General features: G+C 37.9%; 1 protein-coding gene across 5 annotated transcripts in view; it reads right to left on the bottom strand.

The window, feature by feature from the left end:
• The window catches only part of lpp (LIM domain containing preferred translocation partner in lipoma), a 148,059-nt gene that overhangs the window by 112,367 nt on the left and 15,915 nt on the right, over positions 1-19,777 (bottom strand). For 2 of the 5 annotated variants that reach the window (XM_030433323.1, XM_030433324.1), the window contains one exon: positions 12,176-12,221. The gene's annotated coding sequence lies outside the window, so the exon portion shown is untranslated. Of the gene's footprint in view, positions 1-12,175; positions 12,224-16,863; positions 16,974-19,777 lie in introns of all 5 variants that reach the window. The other 3 variants (XM_030433321.1, XM_030433325.1, XM_030433322.1) reach the window with 2 other exon arrangements.

The following is a 19,777-nucleotide window of genomic DNA, read 5'->3' as shown; positions in this document are numbered from 1 at the left end:
GAGAAGTTGCTCTGAATTGCCAAATGAACCACTGAGTGTATCAATACTAGATTATTTGGCAACAGTGGCATCACACAAGCAAATTAGCACTTGTACATGGGATTTTCCCTCACCAATCAGACAGTGAAAGGGAGCTAAACCGGAGGGGTGTTAATTTTTGTGTATTTTCCCAGTTCCTCATTAAAAAGAAATTGTGAAACTCCACAACCTCACAGTGACTATCCCACACCAATAATACAATATTACTTCTCTTTTTGGTCACATTTCTACCTATTTATGATATGGGAAGTCTCCGATGTTAATGGATCCAACTCAACAGGTTTCTGAGTTACTGTGTTCACAAGAAAGGTGCGCCATGAAGTGACCTTGACCTCTGACCTTTTAACCCCAAAATCTTTCCAGCTCATCCTTGAGTCAAATTAGACATTCGTTCCAAATTTGAAGAAATGCCCTCTGCAATTGGACTGGTTTAGTAACATGCCATCACTGTAACACAACACAGCTCTGAAGCCTGAACTTTGATGTTACCATATAATCTCTCCGACATCCCAAACACTAAGATCTTTAGAAGTCAGAATGAATTAACACAAACCTCCCACGGAAAATGTGTGGGAGACCCCTATGAAACTGCAAGAGAAATCTTTTCAATAAATTGACAGGGAGCGTAGCCTCCGATAGAAGTTTTATTTCACTCCCCTTTTTTTGTCAGTTCTGTTTTCTAAGATGTGACAGAGATGTTAATGCTCCCATTTCTGTTTTTTAAATTCACATGTCGCTATGCATTTTAAAACAAGAGAAGCATCTCTTAATTATGAACGTGTCATTGCAACGAGGTAAGTGCCTTCAATAAAGAAACATGTTTTATGAATGTGTCATGTCACTTTGGTCCAAAATAAGCAGCGCAATTATTAGACTTAGCTGTGCAAAAAGGTGATGTGACACGTGTGATCCAATTATGTCTTAGCAATATTTATATTAAATAATCTGGTGACAAAGTATTGTTTGCTCACTGATCAAATCTGACCCAACCATGCCAGATAAAGGAGATTATCTGAGTTAATAACAGTTAAACTCACTAACAATGTTATTCCCCCAATTTTAACTTTGATTATTGTACATTTTCTGATGAATATTCAAAGTTAACATGTGAAATGTTTTTTTCGAGATTTAAGGTATGCTGAAATGACAGTACATTTGTTAGCCATTATTCCCAGCATTCAAACAACATTAAAATACCAAGGCATAACAAATGTTAGTGTCATCCACACTCCAAACAGGGTATGTATGGAGATGTTTACTGTTTATTTGCTGCAAAACATCATCAAGCTAAGTGAGCTAAGTGAAAAGAACATCCTACAGTGGTTGTAAACAAGATCTTTGCATAAACGCCTGCTGACCAGATGCAACATTAAGTACAAAGTAACACCCCTCATAGCTGAGCAACAACAGTGATTTAAACTGAACTGTGCACAGACGAATGGAAGGCAACACGAGAAAACAGAATAAAGTCACAGAAGGTATAATCCCTATACTGTAAGAGCGGTGGATTAGCGGATTTCTGGATTTCTGGATTTCTCACAGTCACTGCCATATGCTGCTGGAGTTACACCTTTCCAGTCTCACTCAGTGAAGAAATCCTCCAGTAAATTTAACCTCTTCGAAGGTCTTCAAAATAGCTCCTTCAATTACGAACCCATGGTGAACTGTTATCAACAAGTAAAACTCTGTTGCCTCAATACTCGCTTCAAAAACTTTGGTCAATTTATCATTCTGTGACAGTAAACAGAGATATTTCCCACTTAAGCGAGTCTCAGATTTCCAAACCTTTTCATATCACAGGTATTGAGCTGTTATTTAATGTTGAACACAGCTTATCCTCCACTGCTACAATGAGCACTGCACATCTATCCCCTTATTCAAACTTCTATTGGGTTTTGGCTTGGGGACATAATCCCCTCCCTGGCTCGCTCACTGGCAAAGCCACATAGAATCAACTCATCAATAACACTTTGTTTGCTGCATACAGATGACTTTGCTCAAGAATCCCCATTGCACAGCGCAGGATATAAAGACATGAATGAGTGTAAGCTTGTGACAATTTCATCTGAGCTTTTTTTTTTTGAATACTTGAGCTACCATTTAAGCAATTGCAGCAGACAGAGATTTCGCATTGTAATTGTAACTGAATCATTCGACTTGGCCCGGGGTGCGTCGCCCTTTTGTCTTGACTCACAGGTATTGCTTCTATTCTACACTCTTTTCTTAGCCGCAGAAAAAGACTTGGGTAAGAGTTGGCAGCCACAGCACCGTTTCCTTCACCCTCCGTATATTCTGCAGTGCTGGACTGCAGGACCACAGATACATAACAATGAGGAGCTTTAGGTCCATAGCTTCATCATGTCACACTGAGCCAGGGTTTCTTCATACTCTCTTTAACACACACACACACACACACACACACACACACACACACACACACACACACACACACACACACACACACACACACACACACACACACACACACACACACACAATACCACCGGCTCAGCTCACTATAAGGTTCTCACCCACTGGGAGACAGATATTACTAAACTACAGTTGGCGACAAAGCTTGACAAAGAGCTTGGGATTGCACACAAGTTGATCATCTACATTTTAGAGCACACACAATTCCCGTTATTCACCTTGTGCAACCCCCTCCGATAATAAATTTGTTCTATTTCCTTTTTTGTATTTTAACTTTGTTCATGCTGGCTATACACACATACAATCATGTGTCAGCAACACAGTTGGATTAACTTGACCCAGTACCAGTAGGTGGGTAAACAAAAGGTTGTCAAAATAATCAATACTTTGATACCATGTGCTTAAGAAATTCTTATATCAATGTATTGGCCAGTATACACACATTTTTCATAATGATTCCTCAAATGTGTTTTTTAAAAACTTGTTTCTGCATTATGATCTCTTAAAAAAAGGTTTCATATTGATATATATGGGACAAATACCAATATATATGTCATAGCCCAAAACAGATATATCTAATTTATTTTAATATAAATAAGAAAAACACAAATACCAACAGTGTCTGACTAGTCGCCATGAGTATTATGGCAGTAGTGTGACCAGCTGACTCAGTGTTTGTCAGACTGTTTTAGAAGAAATTCTCTCATTTTTATTTCCTGCTCTGGCAGTTCTTAACGCTGCGCATTATGTTGCAACAGTGGTCAGATATTTGTAAAGATGCAGGTGCAAAGTGAGCACAGGCAGATGTCCACCTACACAACTCAACACACTCCCACTGCTGGAGGTTAAAAGACCACAATAACTCAGAGAGTCAGAGCACTGCCTTGTTATTAAAATACATAAGGTCAATAAAATAAGATGTGTTTAATTTGTAGAGTAAACAGTCAGATTTGATTATTTTGAACCACACAAGAGAACAACACACAGAGATTTCCCTGCACAGCAGATGAAGACTTTGGCTCAAGGATTTCTTACAGATCGCTTTGACAAACACTTGACAGCACAGATGTGTTTTTGTAATGTTCAAACATTCTTGAAGGGCCTTGATAGAACAAAAACATCTAGGCGATTGTGTAAATCTAAAAATTGGACACATCTGAACTTCCATGATTCATCCATGGATCACTTCTTACAATAAATCTGATCTTTGTCGAGCTCCTGAAGAAAAACAAAGAAAATCCTGCCTAGCCAGAAGCATCTGTGCAGCAGCAGCAGGGCTTGGTTAAATGCTTTGGCCCTTAGTTTTTGTGCACAGTTGTTTGGACTCTTATTTAATCTTTCACTTCTCCACTGCTCACTCTGCAGCGCTGTGACCCTTGGTGACACCCAAAGAAGATTAATTGAAAAGCAAAGTCAAACTAGTTGTTTTTGGAAGGCTTTAAACTTAATTGACTCATGGCTGTTGCTGTTTATTTATTCCTGCTGCTTAAATCCAAATCCAAACTACTCAGTGGTCCATCTAAAAATCAAGCCAGGGTATCTATGTCAGCCCTCTTAATCACTCTGGGGCTGTCTTAATCTCTCCATCTTAAGCATGTCTTATTTACTTGTTTTGTACTCCTCGCTTTCCTTGTAGAAAGTGATCGCAGCTCAACTGAATATCATCGTGTGCTCCAGTTTCTCGTGGAAAGCTACCATAATTGTTCAAGAATAGTGCTTCATCCTCAGTGTGTAAACATGCAGCTTGATAGCCGCCATCAAACATATCTGGAGAGCTGTGAACAAAGGGTACAATTGCTCTATCATATGCCAGTTCAATACACCGTTATTTTCCATTGCATTGTTAAGGCGTGTGGGCCCTCCCAGGCAACAGAGCAGCATTGATTCAATGAAATAGATTCCGGCTCACTGTGTTTGCATTCTAAAAATGCTCCCTGTTAGGAAGAGTATCTCTGTGCCACACATAAAGTTAACCAAATGATTTACTTGTGTAGAAAAGTGTCATTCAATGAGGTGTAAAAAACTATGACTGCAAGACTATCATATGAAGCCAGTTAATCGACCTGTAGTTAAACACACTATAGGAATTCAACTGCATTTCATCTTTTTTACAAGACTGCATGGACTCAAGAAGGGAATTCATTAAAAAACATACAAATTCAAATTGAAAGGAAGCATTTTTTTTTTTTTTTTTCGAACGTTGCAGCAAGATATTTTAAAAATGTGGTGCAACAAAATAATTGATCAGGCTTTTTCTCATCCTCATCCTTTTTTCAAAAACAGTTTTTTGAAGTTTCAGTTCCACCTCAGAAATAGAAGGAAATGCAGAAGCACCGTGTTATTTTGATTATTTTGGTCAAAATATGGCCTTTGGAACATACTGAACATATTCATGGTAAAGTTAAAGAGTAACTTATGTAACAGTAGTTGTTTCAGAAGTTTCTGCAGATTGTCTTTTTTTGTTTTTGTTCATATCCAATGTGAAAAACTGTAACCAAAGGTGATGAGAATGTAGTTGCCCACAACACAGGGTTAGAAGGGTTTTAGAACTACTGAGAACTTGAGGAAAATTGTATCAGAAACCACAAGATTGTGTTGAATTTTATTTTAATCATTTCAATTTTTCATATTTTATTTATTAACTACTTACTCAACTGTTCAGTTGTACTTTGGCAAAATTCAGCCAAACATAAGGTGAGATTTAGCCCTGCGGATGTTTCTAGTGAAAAAATATATATGTTTTTCATAGTCTAAGCCCAGTAGTTAGAATGAAACTGAGCAGGAAGTCAATCAGTTAAGGGATCTTAGATTCCAGTATGATTGTTGCATCCCAACAATAAAATACAAAAGGTATTGGCTTTTGGCTCCACCAGGAATTGAATTCTGGAGCTTAAATACTGAAGACTTTACAGAATTATTTTGTTGGTCTGAAAACAATCAACTGTGTACTGGAATCCAACTTTAATATATCTTGTGCAAGTGTTTTGCAGATAAAAGTTCCCTGAGCTTAAACTCCCAAATTCCAATAAAAAAAGTGTACTGTTCCCTGCGAACAATAACACATCAAACCTTTAACAGACACATTTCAGGCCGACTACATTCTTGCTTTTGGATTGAGTATAACTTGAAGAAAGAAATATGCAGGTCAACACATTCACATAAAAGAAAGTCATTTTTTTCCAATGTGTGCGTTTAACAAAGAGGATCTGGCACATAAAGCAATTCACTTTTTGATTGCGTGACCAGACCAACACAGCCTGTGAATAGAGTACCTCCCCTTGTATCTGCTTGTGATAGCATCTTTAGGATAGACATCACAAGCAAATGATTTATTTCAGATGCTATGTAATCTAGCTCCGACCATTTGGCAATGTCCACCTCAACCATCATAACTCACCCTTTGGTATCTACTGCAGTCAGACTGGGCAGAATCTCTACACTAACTTGTTATTTAGGAAGAAAGAAAGGGAGGATAAAGAAACAGAGAAAGTCAAGCAGGCAGAAGAGAATAAGGAAAGATTACTCCTGTTGCATAACGGCACTCATTCATCCATATCTGCAAATTTGATGCTAATAAGTTGCACAATCCCATAATTAAAGGTGCCACAAGAGAGCTAACCAGGGTTTTTGTTAGCAAGTGCTTATGAATATAAAATTCTTCAGGCACCATGTAAGCTCATAGTAGTAATACTAGCAACATTCATTAGCATTCATATTGTTGTCTTGTATGTCATTTGTTCCGGGCCATCTAATCCAAAGCAAACATGTGTTCTGGTAGCACTCTAGCTAGTAAAGTAAGGGCCGGCAGAATGACCAGGTGCACTTACTGCTTACTGATATGGAATCGTGATGAGGAATCATTTGGAGGTTTTACACCCTATGCAGGTTTTTCCTTGTTTTAAAAATGTTCAAAATGGTTTGATGAAAGGCATAAAACCATACAAGACTGGTACTACTGAATCACCACCTGATGTTGCACGCAACTCAGCCATTCCCAAGAGAAACATAGCGAGAGAGTGAGAGTGTAGCAGCACTACAGTCCATCAGGGCAACTGCAACCCATCTTTCCAAAATCAACCAAATTTGCCATTGCATGCTAACAAGATAGTCCTGTGTCAGAAAACCTCTGTCCAAAGTTCTAAAGTCATGTGCAAGTGGTGTTCACCAACAGTCCTAGACAGTCTGGCTAGCTACACTGCTAACTGAACTAAACAATATTAACCACCCTGGAACAGAAAACAATTGGCAGCAGTTGGTGGTGACTCTGCCAATACTGCATCTATACATTTTCATATAAAAACTGACACACTAAACAAGATAATTTCATCATAAACTCAACACATCATAAATCTATTTTGCTGACTTGATGTTAGCAAAATAAAAAGACTATTCAAGATCACATTTTGCAATATAAGCAAAAACACAGATTTGAGTTTATGTAACATGCATTCTTTATCATGTGCTTAAAGCGGTTTTATATACAAAATGCATAAATACTGTTGAGATAATCAGGTTGGAAAAGCTCTGAAGGAAAAAGGAAAAACACTATGGACCTGAGTAAGGACTTGCATTCATCTAAATATGTTTACCTTACATACAATGAGCTGGTATCAGTTGGAATGAAAATCATGGCTATTGAATGAAAGAAAACAATACAGACATTTCCTAAAGAAAAGAAGCCATAATATAATTTCCCAGAGAGTCCAGCAAACACTAAAGGATTTGTCCATTTACATAAAGCCCTTATATTCTGAAATGAGTCAAGGAAAACCATTTGGTTGTAGCTCTTGTCAAGCCCAACATAGAGTTAAGCATTTCAAATTCTACAGTGAAGCTAAACTGTTCTTGAAATTCAGCTGGCAGCCAGCCTCGCTAGTCATCCATCGATTTGATGTGTGCTTCAAGAACCTGGCCCAAACAGACAAACTGTGAGCCAGGAATCCAAACAAACAGTCTGAGAAACCAAGAACCATCCTTGGCAAGTGAAGTTTGTACCATCACTGTGGCCCAAGCATGTAAGGCGGTCTCCACCAGACCACTTCTGTGCTACTGTGATGCTGGAAAACTGAGAAATGAAACCAAACTTCTGTGTGTTGGGTGTTATTCTACTATTTGGCCTTAAGATGTGAACGATTCACTGTGTCATTACTGTATTCTAAATACTGCATTTGAATCACAACTTAAAGTGGGGAAACTATCAGGTTTCTATAAGCACTCCACAGAAAGTGCCCATGTGTGCATGTGTTGTGTATGTTGCACATGAATCAGAGTGTATAAGTTATTGTACACGAATGCACAAAGCTGTGTTTATGAGGTTACTGAGGTTTGTGGGTACAGTGCATACAGCAGGGTTGAGCCTTCACTACAAAATAGCTCACATTTTTCTTTGCTTATGTTAAGCACTTTGTGTTGATTATTTAGTTTTCAAAGGGATGACATAAGGGTCAAGCTGAATCAATACAAATATTGCTCTTTCTTTGCAATGACTCACCTTACTGTCTTCATTACAAAGCTCAAATACCATGAGTGATCTATAGTTAAAGCCCCTGTACAGACTTTTCATTTAGTGTTGATTTTGGCGGCCCTGCTGGACGAAAGCGGTAGTGTTTTGCCGGAATGAAGACTGCATTTCCCATGAGCTCTAGCGCCCACTGTCGTGAAGACTTTTGTCTGGCCGGCGCGTGTAGATTTGTTTTGGAAACGTCAGAAAGAAGACGGGACTTGCTTTGAAAACTTTTTTTTAGCAGCTATCTGCAGCGTGCATATGGACGAGGTAATGTGTCTATTTGTATTTCTACTTAATCTAATATGCCGCCGGTGAAGCAAAGTAATGCTGCTGTTGCACTGCAATTTCCCAGCTATATATATTACCCACGGTGCTACAGAGCTAGCGTTACAGCAAAGTCACAGTGATTGTGATGGATGTTTTGTTCCAAGTAAGAAACTGAATCATTTATAATGACAGAGGATATTACCGATGCATCGTTGCAGGTCGGCTGGCTGATACACACAGCTGAAATGGATGCGTGATCTAAGACATTTGTTGTCGTTTTCATGAGTGTAGTATCTAGAGCTTATCTAGTGGTAACGTTAGCCAGCTTTGTTGTAACAACATAAATTCATGTATTGCTGTAAACTACGTCCCGCATTACATTTCATAAATGAAATAAAATTTACAAACCTGTCTAGGAGGAATCGGGCGAATTCTGGATCCGACCCTCCCTTCAAGCCCCCCAACTCTCTCCATCTCTAAGGAATCGCCAATGTTTATCCGTGTTTTAGCCCTAGCTCGATCAGATTCCCTCTTGGCCTTTCGTTGGTCTTCGGTTCGAATTCTTTTTCTTTTCTTTGTCTCATTATCAGCCATGACAAAAGTTTTAGTTCGGTTAGCACTGGCTAGCGAAGCAACAAAACAGCTATGCCGTATCCTGAATGTCGTCAGTTCCGGTCTGACTGCCGTAAATCGTTTCGTCAGTGGTCCGACCCGACCAATGCCTTTCAGAGGTATAGAATTAGACTACTTAGAAAAAGCGTATCTTCACGCTGATGGGCTCATTTGCTGTTGTAGGTAACAGAGACACATCAGCAGAAACCAGAGACTTTTCTATATCCAGTTAAAAACTCCGTACAGGGGCTTTAAAATAAATTAGGGACTGTAGATAGAGATGTTATTATGTTTGAATATATCCATACCAGGTAGAATCATCCTTCTACTCTTGACTACCTGTACAAATATGACTGTACCAGAAGTGTAAAATAAGCAAACAAGATCACTCAGCTCTTAGAGTGTGCAATAAAACAAGTGATTTTACCCTCATTGATGACCCTGACACATATTCTATCTAAAATGAAAGCAAATAGATTCCAGGGCAATTTTCTACAATTCAGTAGGCAAAGACTAAAGCACTGCAACGATCTCCTTTGAACAATACATCAACGTAGGTGTAAAAAGATCATCTATTCTCCATTAAAGTAGTTTTTAAATAAAGGATTAAAAATAATGAATGGCATTATTGGAAAAACACAGTAATACACAATTTAAGTCACTGAGTTTAATGTGCCTATGAGATGCTTTTTAGGTGTTAATATAATATATAAGAATAATATTTCATTTTAAATATCACAGCCATTGTCAATACTGGTTTATCACAACACTGTTGGCAGAAAGGCAACCCTGGAACAAAATGTACATAGTTTGTGAACAGACTCCCAACTCAGTTTTTGTTTTTGTTTTAACAGCAAAAAAATGCATTCCTTGCTATTTTAAATATCAAAAACAATATGGATGACATTTCAGCGTTTCTTTCCATATAGATAACTAAAGACGATACAGAATCTGCACAAATCTGAATATAAAAGGTAATTTCACATAGCCAGTGAAAAGGATCACAAAATAAAACCATGGTCTAATAAACACAGAATTTTGGACACCTGTCAGATCACACATCAGAAAACACACTCACACTGTGCGGGTGTGCATGTCTTTTATGTTTTTTGGTGATGTTGGTAGAGAGGGTTGTGTCTAATAATACATTAAAAAAAGAACACATTTTTGCCAGTTTTTGCCAACACAAAAGGGAAGCAGCTTTTGTCTGCCCCATATCTCAGAGGGAGCAAGTTAGCTTATTATTACTAGAAGAATAAAAGAGTGTTAATGAAAGCCGTAGCAGGGAAGGAAGCTTCTTGGACCACCTGTTCAACATTTTCATATTCAGTGAAGAAGAGCTCAGGTTCCCATATGAGCACCTTGCCATCTGTTTCAAAAATATATCGAATTTTGGTATTCAACCGCTGTGCATGCTTTGCTAAACACGGACGCCTCAGAGCTTGCTCATTTCAACGTCTGCATTTACAGTTTTGTGCAATATACTATCTTACTGTATGAGCTGTGGGCTATATTAATTTTTTTATCTGTTCATTACAAATAAATCTGCTTTAGTGTGAGGACACAAACAAACTACTGAGTGGGGTTAATCTAATGGCATACATTTAATTGAAAATCAAGTCTACACTTCCCCATTAGAATGAGAGACACACGAGCATGACTGCAACACTGATGAAACTGTATCTTAAATCAATTATAGCAAGGACCATTAGTGTTATCAGGACATGCAAACATAATTTTGATGTGGCTGTTAAGGGAGTTCTCAGTCAGCTAATCATGGGATAAAGACAAAGAATCACTTAAGGCTTAACTAACGCACCGAATGTGGACTTAATATGCAGCAATAAGGTCTACAAGCATCGTTATTATCGGGTTATTTCTTATTGATTCTTTCTCTTTATTTTAAAACCTAAAAACGTGTCTCTGCTTCATTTTAGTTGCCTCTGACAACACAGATAAACAGATGACTGTTTACTGTTGTAATATTGTTATATTGTAATATTGAATATGCAAATGGCTATAATTACTAGTTCAATTGTATTTATTGCTGTTCAAAAATAAATCTAAAGGTGTTTATATGCACCCGTATCAGTCATGAGTTTTTTTACATTAAATGTTAACTTACACTTCTTCAGGTTTCCATATTCTTTAACCCAACTCATTATTTCTGAGTGTGCGATGCCTACTATGTAATTATTTTATAATCTTTGCGGACCATGGCACATCTCATGACCATCTCGTGTTGCTATGACAATGATGAGGTAAAACATGAATATTATTATTATCATCCATGTCTTTATTGGAGGAAACATCAGCTGGCCTAGGTTTATCCGAGGACTAAGGAGCAAACTGGATAAAGCTTTATTTGAATAGAAGGGCTTCTGTTTGGTTCCACATTTTCTATCTAAAACACATGACTTGTTTTTCTCATAACCAAGGCTAACTGAATAAATTAGGTACGCATCATGGGAACACTGACTGTACGTCATTAGGGCAACCCTGTGTCCTTTAGTTCAATGCATCGACTATGCACCAGAATTCAAACTGTAAATAAACATAATAATGCTGGTGCCAAAGCCGATAAAAATATGAATACATACAATGAAAAATACAAAGACCTAATTATGCATCCCCCATACATTTTTAAAAGACATTATTGTATTACAGTATACAATACAATATAACTATTATTGTTATTCAATGATTAACAATAAATGTTGCGTCTTAAGCAATTGGAGAAATAAAGAAACGAGGTGGAAAACATTTTGTTACAGAAGATAGTGAAAAACTTTCACCAAGTCTGTGATGTGTGATCATCAAAAAACATGAAAACAATGTGCATTCAGACAACACATAGTCCTCAAATAAACTTAAGCCATCTCATGTTTCCTCCATTAAAGACGTTAATTCAATATTTACGTTTTACGTCATGAATGTCATGCATTGGCCCTTTGTGGTGTTTTTGGCATAGTGACCGAAGTCCTGATATGGGTCACAAGATATGCTGTGGTCCACAAAGGGTATTTAACAATTACATATGTTTACTCGGCATCACACACTCAGAAAGTAGGATTTGGGCTAGAAATTATGGAACCCTGAAGAAGAGTACATACATTTCCTTAATCCTACCACCATCACATCTGCAACAGTTCTTTGTAAGGTAAAATATATATTAATAATGTCAACAGGGAAACAATGTAAGGTCAATAAAAAATTAAACAGACAGGCAATTATAGCAGTACTCATAAAAGTCTTCCTGGTCTGTAAATAAACAGTATTGCATTGTTTTACAAAGGAAGGAAAACAAGGTTGAGTACTTACCCAAATTTCAACACTAAGTGGTGGTGGGGACAACAGGATCAGACACCTGAAAAGAAACATGGTATAATTACACAGCTCCAAAACAAAATCAACAGAAACGTAATATGTAAAATCTAGTTTCATAAAAAGACAAGTGATTAAGGGCAGGATGGATCTGGATCAGTTCACTGAAAACTGTCCAATATCGGGTTGCAGCAGCTGTTTGGGTGTTTAATTCCTCTCCGTGCCTTTCATTCAATTGTTTACTTTAAGAAAGTTAGCATTAAAGTGCAGCTCTAACTCCTGAAGTGAAACACTAACTTTTGACTGCAGGGGATACATTCAAAAATGATAATTGTGACTGAAATTTCTATTTCTGGTGTTGTGAATGTCCTACATTCTGTTTAGATACAGGTAAGGGTGGGGGTGGAATGATTTTTGTCTCCAGGGCCCGAAGATGTGTATTCCTCTTGCTGAGGAATTCTTTTGTTCTGATAAATTGACATTGTCAGTTTCCCACATTGCCACAGTGTGGCATATACTATAGGGAGCAGTAGTGGGAACACAGATGCTACATACGATTGGCGTCAGTCAATGTGACAGTTCTTGTTTTTTCTTTTCTTTTGAGGGAGGGGGGTCTATTTTTCTAAATCTGAACTTCCAAGTCGAGGAAGCAGGAAGGAATAGGAATTAATACACCTACACTCCCCTTCTCCCTTTAGAATGGCAAAAATCTCTTTGTACCCACATCGTAATTACTGGTGGGCGCCAGTTTGGGATTGTTATCCTTGCCTCCTTCTCAATTTTTTTGCAAGTATAATACAATGTTTTGAGAACATGCAACTGACAACTAAGTCTTTTCTCAACTTCACTTCAGTATCTTTACGCCATGCTAATGTTAAAGAACAAGTTTTGCTTGAAGTGGCGTTCCTTGTTCTAGCATATGCTCCCTATTTTCAGAGGCGCTGTTCCACATGCACAGTGAGTAGCCGTGCGCAGAGGAAAGGTAACCAGCAGCCGGGGTGCTGGGGACATGCTCCTCCAGGGAACTGATGTTGATGAACAAACTCTATTTTGGTGTCATTTCATGCAGTTTGAAACTCTGATTCTACTCAAAATGCAGCCTCAATTACTGAGTAATTCAAATATGTCTACCTCAAAAATTGTTTACTTTCCACTTGTAATTAAGAGTTTTAGTGTTGAGCACCAAATAGATAGCAGTGTATACTTTAACTGATGGTATTAAAGTGAATCATTATTTTTCTGTAATAATTTAAATGGGAAATGTGCTTTGCATGCTTTTACCTAATGATTGTTAAAACATAATAATCATGAACCATCTTAAAGTACAACAATATAACAATATATGTAAGCATTAGAACTGAAAATATTGATTATTTGATAATAGAACCTCATTATCAATTATTATCCAGCAAAACACAAAATGTTCTGTTTCTGGGTGTAAAATGTGAGACTTAGCTGCTTTTTATTGTTTACTCGTCTTTGTTCAGACAAAAGACAACAAATGTTCACAAATGTATGTCATTTTAACGTCTGAACAATTGATTCATTAAATGAGAAAAATCTATAGATAATAAAGATACAATTATAAACAATGAAGACAGTTAGCTGTAGTCCTGGAGATCATATATTTCATCATACTTTCCTTAGTGATATCCACACTCAGCTCTCTTTGTTGGGACTTTAAATAATACCAGAAACACTGAACTATTGTGCCATCTACCCCCACAAAGCTGACTGACAAAGTAACAGCTAACTGGGGACCTTATTAAGTGCGAAGGAAATATGCCTCACTTCCTGTTTGCGTATCTTGCCATCAACTTAAATTCTGCACCATTGCTATGTGGTTAGGATATTTTATTTTTACCTTTATTTACCCAAGGTGGATTTACTGAGCACTAATATCATTTCTCAGCAACTCCATCACTCGCACATGCAGTTACACCTTCTCACTCCTGGAGTCTCCTAAATACAACATCAGTCTTTTACCAACATGAGCAGACTCTCTGCCCAACAGCCTTAATTGGATAAGTCCTTGTATTGAAACTATGTCTCATATACCCCTTTTTTCAACCAAATTATCTCTGGTTCCTGAACCAGTTACATTTAAGATAGCTATTTATCAAACCAGCAACTCCGACCAGGTCTTGAGTCTAACCATTGCAATTAAGGGTGCAACATCAACAGAGGAATTGTCTAATGCACAACAACTTGTGGAATATAACACAGCCACTTCAGTTCGAGGATAATCATCATCAATATCTGACGAACATCGTTGATATTTTTCCCCACTAAAACATGTTCACCAAAAAAACAAAAACAAAGGGGTTTCAGCACATTCTGTGCCAAGATGTCTGGGGAAGTAGCCAAGAAAGAAGGTGAAATTGGTGATCAACCAAAAAACAGTGAAAAGCAAAGGTCAGGTGGGCTCATGGGTTTTTGTTTGTCTCTGTCTCACATTTGCCAACTCGAGCCATTCTAATAAGTTTAAGGCAGAATTGAGCAGAAATGGTGGAGGTGGTGCTGGTACTAGTGCAGTATCTGCAAGGCAGTTGAAGGCAAATACAGACCGTGTCGAAAAACTTTCATAGTTTTTTTCAATTTCACAAAAATCTACTGTAGATAACAATGTAAAAACACAGCTTATTTAAATCCCAATAAATATGAATTTTGCCTGGTGCTGAAATTAGGTCAAATAAATGTATCCAACAACTTACACAAATAAATAAGCAATAATAATGTGATAATATTTGTTTCTTATTTAGTTTAAATTTAATGGCTTTTAGGTTGTGCCACTGCTATACACCTCTCCATTTCAACAACCCCTTCTCTCAAAGACACATAGACATTAACCGAGTTTGTAAAGCAATAATGTCGTCACATAAAAATTAGAGTGACACCAATTCTCTCAGCCTGAAGCTATAGCCAAAGTCCATGACTAAAAATGATTTCATTTCCATGAATTTTTTACAACTAAAGCCACTTACTGCATGAACACATTCTGAAAATACTGTGCCTATCACTGACAATCTAACCTGAGCCATTTTTTTATTGTTAGATGTGACCATACATAACTGCATCTAATCAAGCTTGTCGACAGCAAGACGGGGCAAGTATTTACATTTGACTGAATCGGGTAAAATAGGATATTCATAAAGATTCACACCAAAGACCCTGAGAACACTCAGGCATACTTTTTTGATTGTCAAATAAAATGAGCCAATTTCGCTCAATGCCAAATCCATTATGATAACTTAGGTTAAACAATTTTCAAACCTTGTAGAGCAAGGGGAAAACGCACAATGACTTAAAAACTCAAATTATCAAAGCCATTAAACATTCAGATAAAGTCATTTGCTATTGAACACAAGTGATCATCCAAGTGCATTAGACCATTAACACATTTCTAAAGACTCGCATTCTGTCAAAGAAATATAATTTAGGCCATAAAAGGGCTTTATTTATCAGGCTGTGATGGACGGGATTGAAGAAGACCAAAGAAAAGAGCACATGCGTCACACTCTGACTTCTTCATACCGTACTCATTCTGCTACTTTTATAGGTTATATACAATGTGTATGAATACTCATGATGCATTTTGTTTTACTCCAGCTGACCTAAACATTATTCCCATACAGATGTACCAAAGATTAGTAGCGGTGGGTCTATTTCCTTTGTGGACAAATGCTTTCTAAGTGCTCCTACAATGGACGACTTGATTGGGCCTTGAATGTTTACGGCCTGAAAAGAGAGTCAGAACTAATGAAAAATACATACCCCTGAAAACACCTTGGCCTTTTCCCTAGGCTTTATGGTGTATTTATAACCACTTCTTTACAGCACTGCAGCAAAGTGAAAGGCATGTTCAAATTAAATTTGAGCATGTTACCTTTTCTGAACCCAGTACAGTATACAGCGCCACTGGGCTTACAGGAATGTGCCTGAGGGCAGACTGGAGTGCAGCAAATAACCTTGACAGGAAACAAGTGGCTCACCTGACCTGCGAACCATTTGTGAGAGCTTCACCTGGGCCGAGACTATAGGCGACTCTTACTAAAAGGTGAGGCGGCTCCCAGGCTGAGTGACTGTCAGAGGCCCAGTTTCAATTTTTTATTATACCTCTCATAAATGTAAATAAACAGTTTTAGGGGGTAGAATTTTCTGAAGAATCATTATTTCCAATTTCATCTCCTACCACTAGAATTCAAATACGGATAAATGGTAACAAACAGTACATCTCACTTTATGCCCTTGTATTGACCTTTCAGTCATGGAATGTTGAGTGGAATATACTTCAACGAAATAAGCTAAAAAAATCCTTGAATGTCTTTCTTTGTTGAGCCACATGAGTCCTTCAGCCTTGGACATCATCGCCCCGTCTCCTCTTCACGTTCAGAAACATTGAATGCATAAAATATGGATGGAGCTTCACAGTCTTAAACCTGCATTATTCTACTTTCCAGCAAGCGGCGACTTCACTGGTTGCAAGAAGAATTCTGATTCTATATAAGCTTACGAGAACACGACTATACTTTTCACTTTATTTATTACTTCCATAAACAATTTCCTAGTAAGTTTATGTCTCAAATGATAATTAAGAGTCATCTTTATTAAAGCATGATGTTAATTTCGTGAATTATGGTTCCATTTAGAGAAAAATAGATAAAAAATCTTTAAGGTGCATCTACCTTTTGACTGACAAGTTGCTACCACAGAGCGTGTCCTCAGATTCTCAGTCCAATCCTATCAGGATATCCTCCCCTGCTCCACCTTCTAATCCAAATATGATTACGTCTGGCTGCAAAAAGAAGATGGCGACAGCTGTAATGCCAAATGTGAGGCTTCGAAAACAGTAGTCGACAAACCAGTGGGTGATGTCACGGTGGTGTACACTTGGACAGACAGCCTCTGAGGGTCTCACTCCCTGATCTCAGTGTGTTTTCTAAAACAGTATGTGATTCCTCCACTGCCCACAGGTTGCCTCCACTGAGTTCCACCTGACCTAGTCACCTGACGAACAGTCCTTGTCTGTATTGTCTTGCTTGCTGAAGTGCTCCAGCCTGTGTTGTTTGCCTGCTGAATTCCCAGTGTCTTCCTCTACCTGTGTGCCTGTTACACACTATACGCCTGAACATCGACTACTACAATCATACATGACGTGTTTTATGTCGGCATTCGAACACTCCTCCATTGCCCTATGACTCAGGCCTAAAGTCCACCGTTACACTCTCTTAGACTTTGACATTCATTTCTGATAAGTCTGTGAGGGCTAAGTGCTGGCATGAAGTGAACATGTTAAGTGGGATATATTACAGACTTCTTGATTCTGCAGTTCAGACATTATCATAATGCCCAGAAAAAAAGCCTCACCCCTTGTAACCACCAAGTATAATCCAATTTTTATGGAGTATTTGGAGCCTTTAATTCCTCATGCACTTCTGGTGTCAATGGTCATTGGAAATTTGCACCGGTCCCGTCATCTCAAACGTAACTAATGTAATACATGATGTTGTGTCTCAAACTAAAACTACTGACAGACTCATGACTTTGTCTGCATGTGCCGTATCCATGCAACAGAAAGCACATGCAGAGAGACCAGTATCCATACCACAGAGGGTCTGCATTCAGCTCTGTACTCCTGTCAAAACCATTACAATCTGCAGAGGCTTCCACTAGGGTTGCAGGCAATTCAGAGATTACGATTGGTTAATGGTTACTATGATGATTCAGCTTTCATTGACAACAGTGGCACAAAGAGGAGAATTTGTGAGCTTTATAAATCCCAATGCTTCAACTTCATTTATCATAAATAGCACTACAGAGGAACAGATCTCACTGTGGATCATGTAAATGATACACAGTTGTAGAAAACATTAATTCTCTTTAAATACAGTGAAATGTAAAAAAAGCATTTTGCAGTGTTGGTGTGCTAAAACTCCAGTTTTCTCTTTATCAATGTCAAATGGTGTTAAAAATACTGAAATATCGATACATATCAATTCTAAAAATCACAAGTTAGTTAATTAATTTAGATGCTGTTGATCTTAACACACAAGCCTTGTTATATTTATCTTTCAGTAAAAATCTAGAATTGTATGCCCTCATTGTTGGGTATATTTGTCCCTGTGTTATAGAACACTGTATTAGGTATAGACATTTTACAAGAACTTACTGCCTGACTCCAAAGAGGCGCCCATTTACCTGAATATGAAATGTTTGCCTAGCACATAAGTCTATTTTTTCTGCTCAGTTCCACTCGACCTATAGATTCCATGTGTGGGAGTGACATCAGGCAAATCAAATTTTTTCTAGGCACGAGGAAAGTTTTACAAATATAAAACCACTGGATTAAAAATTCATAATACAAAGGTGGGAGATGAGAGAGAAAAAAGGCCAAGGCCTGCCTTTCAATGCTCTTATCATTTGCAAAAAAGAAAAAAAAAACTGTAAAGACTAGCAATTGCCAAATAAAACATGCGCAATCCCTCAAAGGTGTCAAAACAAATCCAGTGCTTTCCTTTGGATGATTCTTCTTAATTTGATGCTTCTACAACAAATGAAAGTTCGGCCAGCGGAGGGATTTAAGAGATTAGGGAATGCATCTAATGTACTGGATCTGTCTGATATTAACACAAGTGACCTCAAACCTGACACGTAAGGTCCTTCTCAACCTCAGCTTAAACTTCGCAGCTTGAGACCTAAAAAAGCAAGCACGGAGCTCAAATAACAAGCAAATCACATATAGGCTGTGTGTCAGTGCTTAGAGGGGCTGCACCATGGCACTGGATCTACAATGCACGCTACAACACATACAATTGGATAATCCATTAATGAAGCAGATTCAGGGGCAGCTCACTTAGACCCAGACCACGACCTTTAACCCCTTATGTATTCAGACAAGACATGAGAAGAGTGGAAGTAAATGCACATGTGGGGACACAAAGAAGCTTTTCTCTTTATGCTGGGACAATCCAACAGTATGCAGACGTGCCCTCCACCTCTTCCTACGTACATACTTGTCATAGCATTAGGGATGCTTTAAAGTACAAATCTTACTGCATTAGCGCTCTGAACAACAGCACCCTAAATAAATAGATTCCATTTAGTGAAGCCCTAGCGTTTATCTTTGTTTGTTTGTTTCTAGATCTTTCTTGGAATCAAATTGAGGTTATTCAGTATAAACAACTGATTGACATCATAGACAAAATTATATAAGAGTAAGCATTCATGTTGAGGTGGTTCTGACACAACAAACATCACATGTCAATGTCAGAAAAAGATCACTGATATCAGACAATTCTGCAAACGCCAGAGTACATTCAGACTACTGTTTCTCTTTCTACAAAATGTGCATGGTGGCATCAAGCTAAGGTTTTGGGTAATGTTAAAGGGAAGGTTTACATATGACAGCGTATTAGGGCCATTGAGGGTAAAATAAAATAAAAATTACAGAGCTGGGGGAAGAAAATCATCATTTAAGGCAAATCATCAAACTTGTTACAGATTCTTTTTCTGTTGATCCAGAAATGGATTTATCGACAAATTGAATCAGCTCTAAATAACATATTGTGTTAGAGATGAAACACATTACATAAGTTTTCA

This window comes from Sparus aurata, chromosome 11 (assembly GCF_900880675.1).
Source record: "Sparus aurata chromosome 11, fSpaAur1.1, whole genome shotgun sequence".
NCBI classification, from domain to species: domain Eukaryota; kingdom Metazoa; phylum Chordata; class Actinopteri; order Spariformes; family Sparidae; genus Sparus; species Sparus aurata.
The sequence above is the reverse complement of the archived record's forward strand: the minus strand, read 5'-3'. Positions and strand labels throughout refer to the sequence as shown.